Source organism: Glycine soja, chromosome 2, assembly GCF_004193775.1.
Source record: "Glycine soja cultivar W05 chromosome 2, ASM419377v2, whole genome shotgun sequence".
Lineage (NCBI taxonomy): Eukaryota > Viridiplantae > Streptophyta > Magnoliopsida > Fabales > Fabaceae > Glycine > Glycine soja.
Window position 1 is genome coordinate 32,552,656 of NC_041003.1, and position 8,883 is coordinate 32,561,538.

Genomic DNA, 8,883 nt, shown 5'->3' on the forward strand with positions numbered 1-8,883 from the left:
GGGTTACATTATGCTTGTCGCATAAATGCCCGGACGCTCCTCCACTCGCCAATTTCCTAGTCAGAAACTAGGAGGGCATGGTCGTACCAAATCTGACCCACTCAGAGAGTCCTCGTCGCATATCGCAACGACTTGGCCTTCGTGTCCTAGACCCACACTTATAAAGCTCCTATTGATGTGGCAGGGCGAGCCCCCTTCGACTAGTCGTCCTAATTGCAAACCTTGGCTTCTGCTCTTCCTTCCCGCGACACTTTTCCTTATGTCCGCTTGTGTGGGTTTATAGCCTAATCCAAACTTCCCGCGGTTTCCTCTGGTGCTTACCAGGCTGGTTCTGCCACCATTGTTCTTGCCTAAACCCATTCTGGGCTCGTAGTCATTCCCCAACATCACCCGGGGCACCATCATTGTCGTATCGGACAGGCAAGGTTGCCCAGAGAAGGAATCTACAGAGGCAATGCTTACTACCTCAAAAGATTGGAAGGTTGTTTCCAATGACTCCTCCGTGGCTACCACATATGGCATAGAGGACAGGCAATTTACCAAGATGTCTTCCTCCCCCGACACAATGACCAAATGCCCCTCTACTACGAACTTCAGTTTTTGGTGGAGTGTAGAGGGAATGACTCCCACCGAGTGGATCCACGGGTGTCCCAAAAGATAGCTGTAAGCCGGGTTAATATCCATTACTTGGAAGGTAACCTAACAGGTATGGGGGCCTATCTGTACAGAGAGGTCGATCTCTCCCCTCACCTCTCGGCGGCTGCCGTCGAAGGCACGAACCACCATGAAACTTGGCCTTAGATGGGAAGCGTTAAATGGTAATTTCTCCAACGTGCTTTTGGGAATTACGTTTAAACTGGAACCGTTATCGATGAGTACCTTGGCCACGACATGGTCCATGCATTTGACTGACACATGCAAAGCCCTGTTATGCCCTCTCCCCTTGGCAGGGATTTCTTCTTCAGCGAAGGCGAGATAGTTGTTGGTGGTGATGTTATTGACGAGTCCTCCAAAGCCTTCTACGGAGATGTCTTGGGCTACATGAGCTTCGTTTAAGACCTTGAACTCGCTTTGCTGAATAATGCGGAGGAACTCGCCTGCCTCCTCTAGCGATACTTCTTTCTTGCCGCAGCCATCCTTTTTCTCCGGAAGACCTTTCACTGGAATATTCTCGTTCGGAGTTTAGATCATTTTGTCATTTTGTCAAAAAGGGGAAAATGACTTAAATAAATGACTAAAGCACGTCAAAAAGGGGTACGGAAAGCAAATGAAATAAAAATAAAAGCACGTGAAACAAGTGGGGACCACTAAGGGCACATAGAATGAATTGAAAGGTTCGATTTTGGGAACTTACTGGTTTAAGACCGAAGAACGACGAAGAACGATGAAGAACGGTGGAAAACCTTCGCGAAATCGCCCACAGAAACGTCTCGGAAGCATTATGGAAGCGTCTCGGCTTGGATTTTCTGCACAGAAACAATTTTTCTCACTAATTTTAAGTGAATCTCAGATACCAGGAGGGTTGAACGAATTTGTTCTGCCCTCCTTCCCCTATTTATAGGGGAAAAAAGGGAGGTGGTTGTCGCCCAGCTCGCCCAGGCGAGCTGGGTTGCTCCCACCAGAAGGCATCACCTTCTGTTGGAACATCCTGGAAGGCCTAAGTGGGTCTGATTGCTATTTGCACACCCCTATTTACTAAATACACCCCCTCTACCCTTTTTTCTGATTCTTTTTCGTAACATTACGGAACTTTATGAATTATGTAACAATACTTGTTTTCTTTCCGTAATGTCACAAAACCTTACGGATTACGTAACCATCCCCTCTTTGGCTTCTGAAATGTTACGGAACTTTACGGATTGCGCATTAACGCTTCCTTTCAACTCCCGACATGTCGCGGAATTTCACGGATTGCCTAACGATGGGTATCAAGTACCTCGAAGTACTCAAGCGAAGGTTGCATCCCACCAAACAGATGATCCCCGGACGAAATTAGGGTATGACAGATATAAATAAACCTTATAGAGCCAGATAGTTATATTTGACATTAAAATTTCATTTTCATTCTTTCAGACTTGAACATATAAGCAAAATTAATTGTTCACCTTTCAGACATAAAGCAATTATTATATGAAGACAGTCGTAAGAATACTATGAGTATAATCATTGGTCAACAAACATTTTTTAATTTATAAATAATAAGTTTTGTTACTAGTAACAAGGTGAGACAAAGGAGAAGTTCAGAATATCCTCCTTAAATAGAGAAGCAAGAGAAAAATATGCAACAAAAGTAAAACATGAAAATTAATGAAGTCTAACCTCATGAACGAAAACCTGCTTCATAGCTATAGAAAGCACATAATGGTTTGAAGTATAATCCTGCACAAATGTAGACCATAAAATAGATATCAAAATCTGGTTGATATTCATATACTTCCATGATAGAAGTATGACCAATGATCCAAAGTCCAAACCTTGAAATTTATAAAGTCGCTAATAGGAGGAACAAGAGATAGTGCCAAGCCATCAGCTACTTCACACCTCTGGGTTTGAGGCAGAATATATGATTTCACAGTTTTATATGTTATAGTGTATGACACCATTGTGCTAACTAATTGAGCAAGATCATTCTTCTCCTTATCTGATAGTAATTGAAATGCTACCTAAAGAAAAAAGAAACCACATCAAAAAAAAGAGGGAAAAAAACTACAGTTTAACCAGAGCTGAGTCAAGCTCAACTTAGCTATCAGATAGATAAAAACAAGGTAATAAAAAATACATGAGAAGAATTGTAGATAAATAAAAATACAATTAAAGAAAGAACACAGCAATGTAGGATCTTCATAAACAAATTTTGAACTGACTCAGTATTGTTGCCGGTTGTAAACTGAGATTGGGGATTTATAGGTTCTAGGGATTAAAGCAAACTAGACTAAAGTTTTGTTCAAACTGAATTCAATAATAAATAATAAGACAAAAGAAAAGAGGCATTGTTTATCATAATACTACCTTTCTCCGAAACATCTCAACAAATAATTTATCAAAAAGGAACAGTGTGTCTCCACAAACACAAAATTGAACATCAAATAATACGGGATTTGCAATTACATCTACTTAAGCAATTATAGAGGAGAAAACAAGGAGACCAAATTAATTAGATAACAAACCTATATTCATAAATAGAATTAGTACATTACCGGTCTTATAGTTGGTGGGGACAAAATATGTAATAATGGAGAAATTAAGGTTACAACAAAGGAACTAGCTAATAAGATCCTTGCAATATACGATGGGATTTTGTGGTTCCAGGTATTCAAAATGTCCATCTTTTCCATCATCATGGTACGATATCTGAAGATTTTATATGATACAACATTAGGAAATCTTGTTTTGTAAGAAAAATACATTTTACAATTTATGCTAAGCCTACTAGCACAATAACAAGATATACCTCTGATGTGATTTTGGCCACTTAATGTTTGGTTTTTGAACTTAAGATACTATATGATGTACAATAATTGCTACTAGGGGAAAATATACTAATGAAAGGAAAGATAGAGAAACAAGAGTGAGATTTAACTTGTTAACAGTATTAAGTAGGTAAATTATCTTCTTACCATACAGGGGCATCTGTTGTGTATGCATTATATATTGATGCATTAGATCATAAACCCCAAGATTGTTAAAGCATTTGACCTTCAAACAGATTTCAAAACAAAATTCTCAATGATTCAAAAGAATAAGTGAACAAATCCCAGGAAATCAATGGGGGTGTGATAAATGCTTACAGTTTTCTGCATTACTACGTCATGATAATTGAGCTGCAAAATATTTTCATGAATTCCATCCAGAATCAAGTTACTATCACCACTGCACATTAACATTCCCATATTACCATGAAGAGATATTTGAACATAAGATGGAGAAATGAGTAAAACAGTAAAATATGGCCTACCGATTTGAAACAAGGGAGTACAAGGAGTCAAATTCAAAGGACTTGCCTCTATGAGATTTTCTTTCCATCTTTTTTGTTCTTCTCTTGTGGAATATCTACACAAAGAATACCACCCAATGCTAAAGATGGTAAATTTAAAGTAGTACTTTTAGACAATTACTGGATTACCTCTCTCCAGACGTCTAGAACATTCTTTGATGTGTCCTTCTAGCCAACAACTTGAGAACCAATATCAAACTAAGCACAAGTATAGCAAGTGAATATTAATCCAGCATCTAATGAACATAACAAATTTTCTTCATTCAAGAAAAATCTACACCAAATTTTGAAGTGAAGGGCCATAGAGCCACAAAAATCTTATGATACCAATTATAGGGCCAAAGAGAGACAAGTTTCCGATACATATTCACTTCCTTTAATATATGTAATGATGCCAGGAGTTTTCTGACAGAAAAACCTAGCAAATTGTTAACCGACTCTAACAGTTAGTCCCTGTACTGAGTAAGGTTGCAAATTCACAAAACTAGTGGAATGAAGTCATAGTTGAAATAGTGAAAGCAAGTGGACATATTGTGGCCAAATTTATGCTACACCCGAACACTGAACATACATTCTGCCACCACGGGCTATGGAATGCGCTGCAATGTGGCCACTACGGCCTCTATTGAAACCTGCACGACTGCCAAAAGGCTGGTAGTCGAGATTTGATGACCTTGAGTGAAGTGGTTAGGCAAAATGTGCATGAGGAGGATTGTAAGAGGATAATACACAGGCTGATAAGGAAGATTCTGAATGATATACCAATGTCATTGCCTCATTTTTGAACTTTTCAAGATAAGCTGTGTGCAAGAAGCAAGATGTTGTAAGTATCATTGTATATCACGATTCGGTTGTAAATATAGCTTTATTTAGTTATAATTAGTTGTCAAACTATTATGACATATATATAGTTAATTAGTTACTCTTTTTTAGTTTTCAATCCTTTGTATATACATCATTTCTTGTAGCACATTCACCAATGAATTTCAATCTATTTTTATTATTCACTTTAATATCTGACATGGTATCAGAAGTTACTCCTTCCATGCCTATTGCTTCCTCTTGAAGCTTCTCTCTGTGTATTTCCTTCTTCTTTACGATTGTTTTATTCTAAATCATTTCTTTCCTTCTCTCCTTGGTTATGGCTGCCATTGATGATTCTAACCCCTTAATTTTTCATTCATTCGATAATCCTGGCATTGCTCTAGTTTCACACCCCCTTACAGGTGAAAATTACAATTCTTGGAAAAAAGAAATGTGCATGGCACTTCATGGGAAGAACAAATATAGGTTTGTCCATGGATCAATTCTTGAACCTACTTTGGGTCACTCCACCCATGCTTTGTGGCATCGTAATGATAGTATTGTCTCATCCTGGCTCCTTAATTCGTTATCAAAGGAGATGCAAGTGAGTATCTTACACTATTCTTTTGCCAAAGCAATTTGGGATGATCTCAAAGAACGTTTCGAAAAACATAATGGTCCTCTGATTTTTCAGCTTAAGCATGAATTGATCACTTTGCAACAAGGGTCCATGTTTGTTTCTTCCTTCTACTCCAAGCTTCATTCTCTTTGGGAGTCGCTATCAGAACTGAAACCATCACATAGTTGCACCTGTGGAGGAATTAAACCATGGTGCGATTTTGAGCAACTGGAGTATGCTATGCAGTTCTTGATGGAGCTGAACGAATCTTTCTCTACTATCAGAGGTTAAATTCTATCCATGGATCCTTTTCCCTCGGTTACTAAGGTTTTTGCCTTAATTGTTCAAGAAGAAAAGCAAAAAGAGGTTGATGCATCCACGTCTGGAACTTCTGCTAGTGAGGTTTCACATGCTTTTGCATTCAAGTACTCTTCTAATGCAATAAATAATTCTAACAATCTTTCCAAAGACTCTTCCAAGAACCACCCCTTGTATGCTCATTGTGGTATGTTGGGTCATACTCATGATTGTTGTTTCAAGTTGCATGGATATCCTCTAAATTATAAGAAGAATGGATATTCCTCAGTGGTCAAGAAGCAATCTTCTTCCTCCTCTGAACCATCTCACAAGGTTGCTATTAGTCATCTTAAACGACTAACTTTTGTATAGAAAACTTTTACAAAATGTATATAAATCCCCAATTTATAGTTCTTTTGTAGGATTGTAAATAAATTTTTCTTTGTTTTGATCTTTGTTCATTAGAAGCCTCTTTATATGGAATTAATGTTAAATTCTCTTCAATTTCAGGCAAAAAAAGAGCAAATTTGAAGAAGTGCCAAAGTGGATGTCGCACTAAGTGAGCTCCGTGTGCTTTGCGCGTATCAGCGGCTAAGCCCAACACAAGATCACTTAGCGAGTCAAGGGAATCTGGAAGGGCATCTGCTATGCAACCTCACGCGTAGCACGATATCAGCTTGCTAAGCGAGTTGTCTGTTGCTTTCCAGGCTCAGTGCGAGATTGGCGCTAAGCTCATATTCACTTACTTGTGCTAAGCGCGAAAATGGCGCTAAGCGCGACGTCTAGTTTTTTGAGCCCTTTTAAAGCCTGATTTGCACAGATATAGAAAGCTTTTTTTTTTAAGAGAATAATCACCACAGAGAGCTCTTGGGTGTGAACTTCAGAGAACGAAGAAGTAGAGCAAGGAGCCAAGTTTCGAACTTTTAGAGAGATTAGGGAGCTTTTGAGTGATTTTGAGGTGCCAAGAGGTGGAGGAGACATTCCCCCTCCTGTGTAAGCAAGCAATTTCTCTTGATTCCCTTTCTTTATTGTAAAAGGAGCTTCCTTGCCATGGAAGTCTAAAACCCTTAGTTGGGGATTTCTGTTGAATAGTTGATGTAAAACCTTTTTCATATATCATACTTTTACTTCAATTCACATTTATTAATTTCTGTTTACAAAATGCCTGATTATTGAACAAAACTTTGCTAAATAAACAAGTTCCCTATGTTCGATACTCGGATCATTCCGTTTTAATTAAATACTTGATGACCTGGTGCACTTGCCGGTTAAACCACTTCTTCATAAAATGAGTAATTACAAATTTTGGAAAAAGGAACTGTGGAAGGTCATCAACAGTTTCTCACCAAGTGTCTGTTGATATGCCTCAATCACAACCTTCTTTTGTTGACTTAGGTTCCCAGTTTCAACTTACTGCTCAACAATATAGCCAATTGATGAATCTTTTAGAAAGTCATGCTACCAATGTTGTCATTCCTCGAGTAGTATGCTTATTTCTACTTCCAATTTTCTTCATGATTGTTGGCTTTTAGATTTTGGTGCAAGCATTCATATTACTTGCTCTCTTCATCATTTTAGATCCTACCAGCTTGTTTTTGATAAAAATGTAACTCTTCCTAATAGTGACATTATACCCATTATTGCCATTGGTTCAGTTTGCTTTACCAACATCTTAGTCTTGCATAATGTTGCTTACATTCCCAAATTCAAATTCAATTTAATTTCAGTTAGTGCCCTACTAATTAAACCTAATTTGTCCATTTTTTCCCAAAATGAATTTGATATTCAAGAGAAGCAAGCTTGCAAGAGGATTGGTAAAGGGTATCTCATCCAAGGCCTTTATGTCCTAAACCTCAAGGACACTCATGATTGCAAATTTACTTTTTCTGTTATGAATTCACACGTAAATTCCACTCTTTGTAAAAATGCTCATATTTGGCATTCTAGGTTTGGTCATATATAAGACAAAGTTTTCAATCATTTGAATAATAAAATTAGTTTACAATTCTCTCCTAATTTCTTTTCTTCTAATTGTTCTATTTTTCCACTTGCTAAACTTAGAAGATTATCCTTTCCTAACTCTAACAATTTATCTTATTTACCTTTTGATTTACTCTAATGTGATATATGGGGTCCCTATGCCCACCCTACATATGAGGGGCAGAGATCTTCCCTTACATTGGTAGATGACTGCTCAAGATTCACTTGGTTATTTCTACTTAAACACAAATCTGAAGCTTCAGTTTATGTGAAACAATTTTTCACCATGGTTCAAACTCAGTTTGGTGTTTCCATCAAGTGCCTCAAATCTGACAATGCTAAAGAGCTTGCCCTCACTCAGTTTTTGGCTTCCATAGGCACTCTTCATCAATTTTCCTGTATTGAGAGACAAGAACAAAATTCAGTGGTTGAAAAGAATCATTAGCATCTTCTCAATGTAGCCAGAGCTTTGTACTTCCATTCTAAAGTCCCTTTATCATTTTGGGGAGATTGTGTTACCACTACAACCTTTCTCATCAACGGAACTCCTTCATCATTACTAAAACACAACTCACCATTCAACATTTTGTTCAATAAGGAATCAGATTATCATGCCTTGAGGAGTTTTGGTTGTTTAGCCTTTGCCTCCATTCTTCCGTCATCAAGGAACAAGTTCTCCCCTAGAGCAGTACCTGCAATATTTGTTGGCTATCCAAGAGGTTATAAAGGATACAAATTGAATAGCTTGGACACTAAGAAGTTTTTTGTGTTTAGAGATGTTGTTTTCTATGAATCCATTTTTCCCTTTCAAACCATTTCACAGAACCAAGTCATTCTTGATTCCTTACTTGATTTGGTTATCCTCATTCCTCTCACTAATACATTACCTAACCCTTACCAAAATACTAGCCAATCACCACAGACACCTGCTAGTTGTATCCAAGATCCAAGTGATCCACCCTTAGTCCTTAGCCCAGATCAACCTGACCCTTTTCCTTCTGTCACTTTAAGAAGGAGTACACGCCATATTAAGCCTCCCTTATACTTGTCTGACTATGTTACACCAAAATCAAAGACTGCATATCTGATCCAGCATCATTGTTTCTTGTTAGCTCTTAGCTCCCCTTATAGAGCTCTCATTAACCTGATTTTAGCTGTATATGAACCTCAATTTTATCATCGAGTTGCC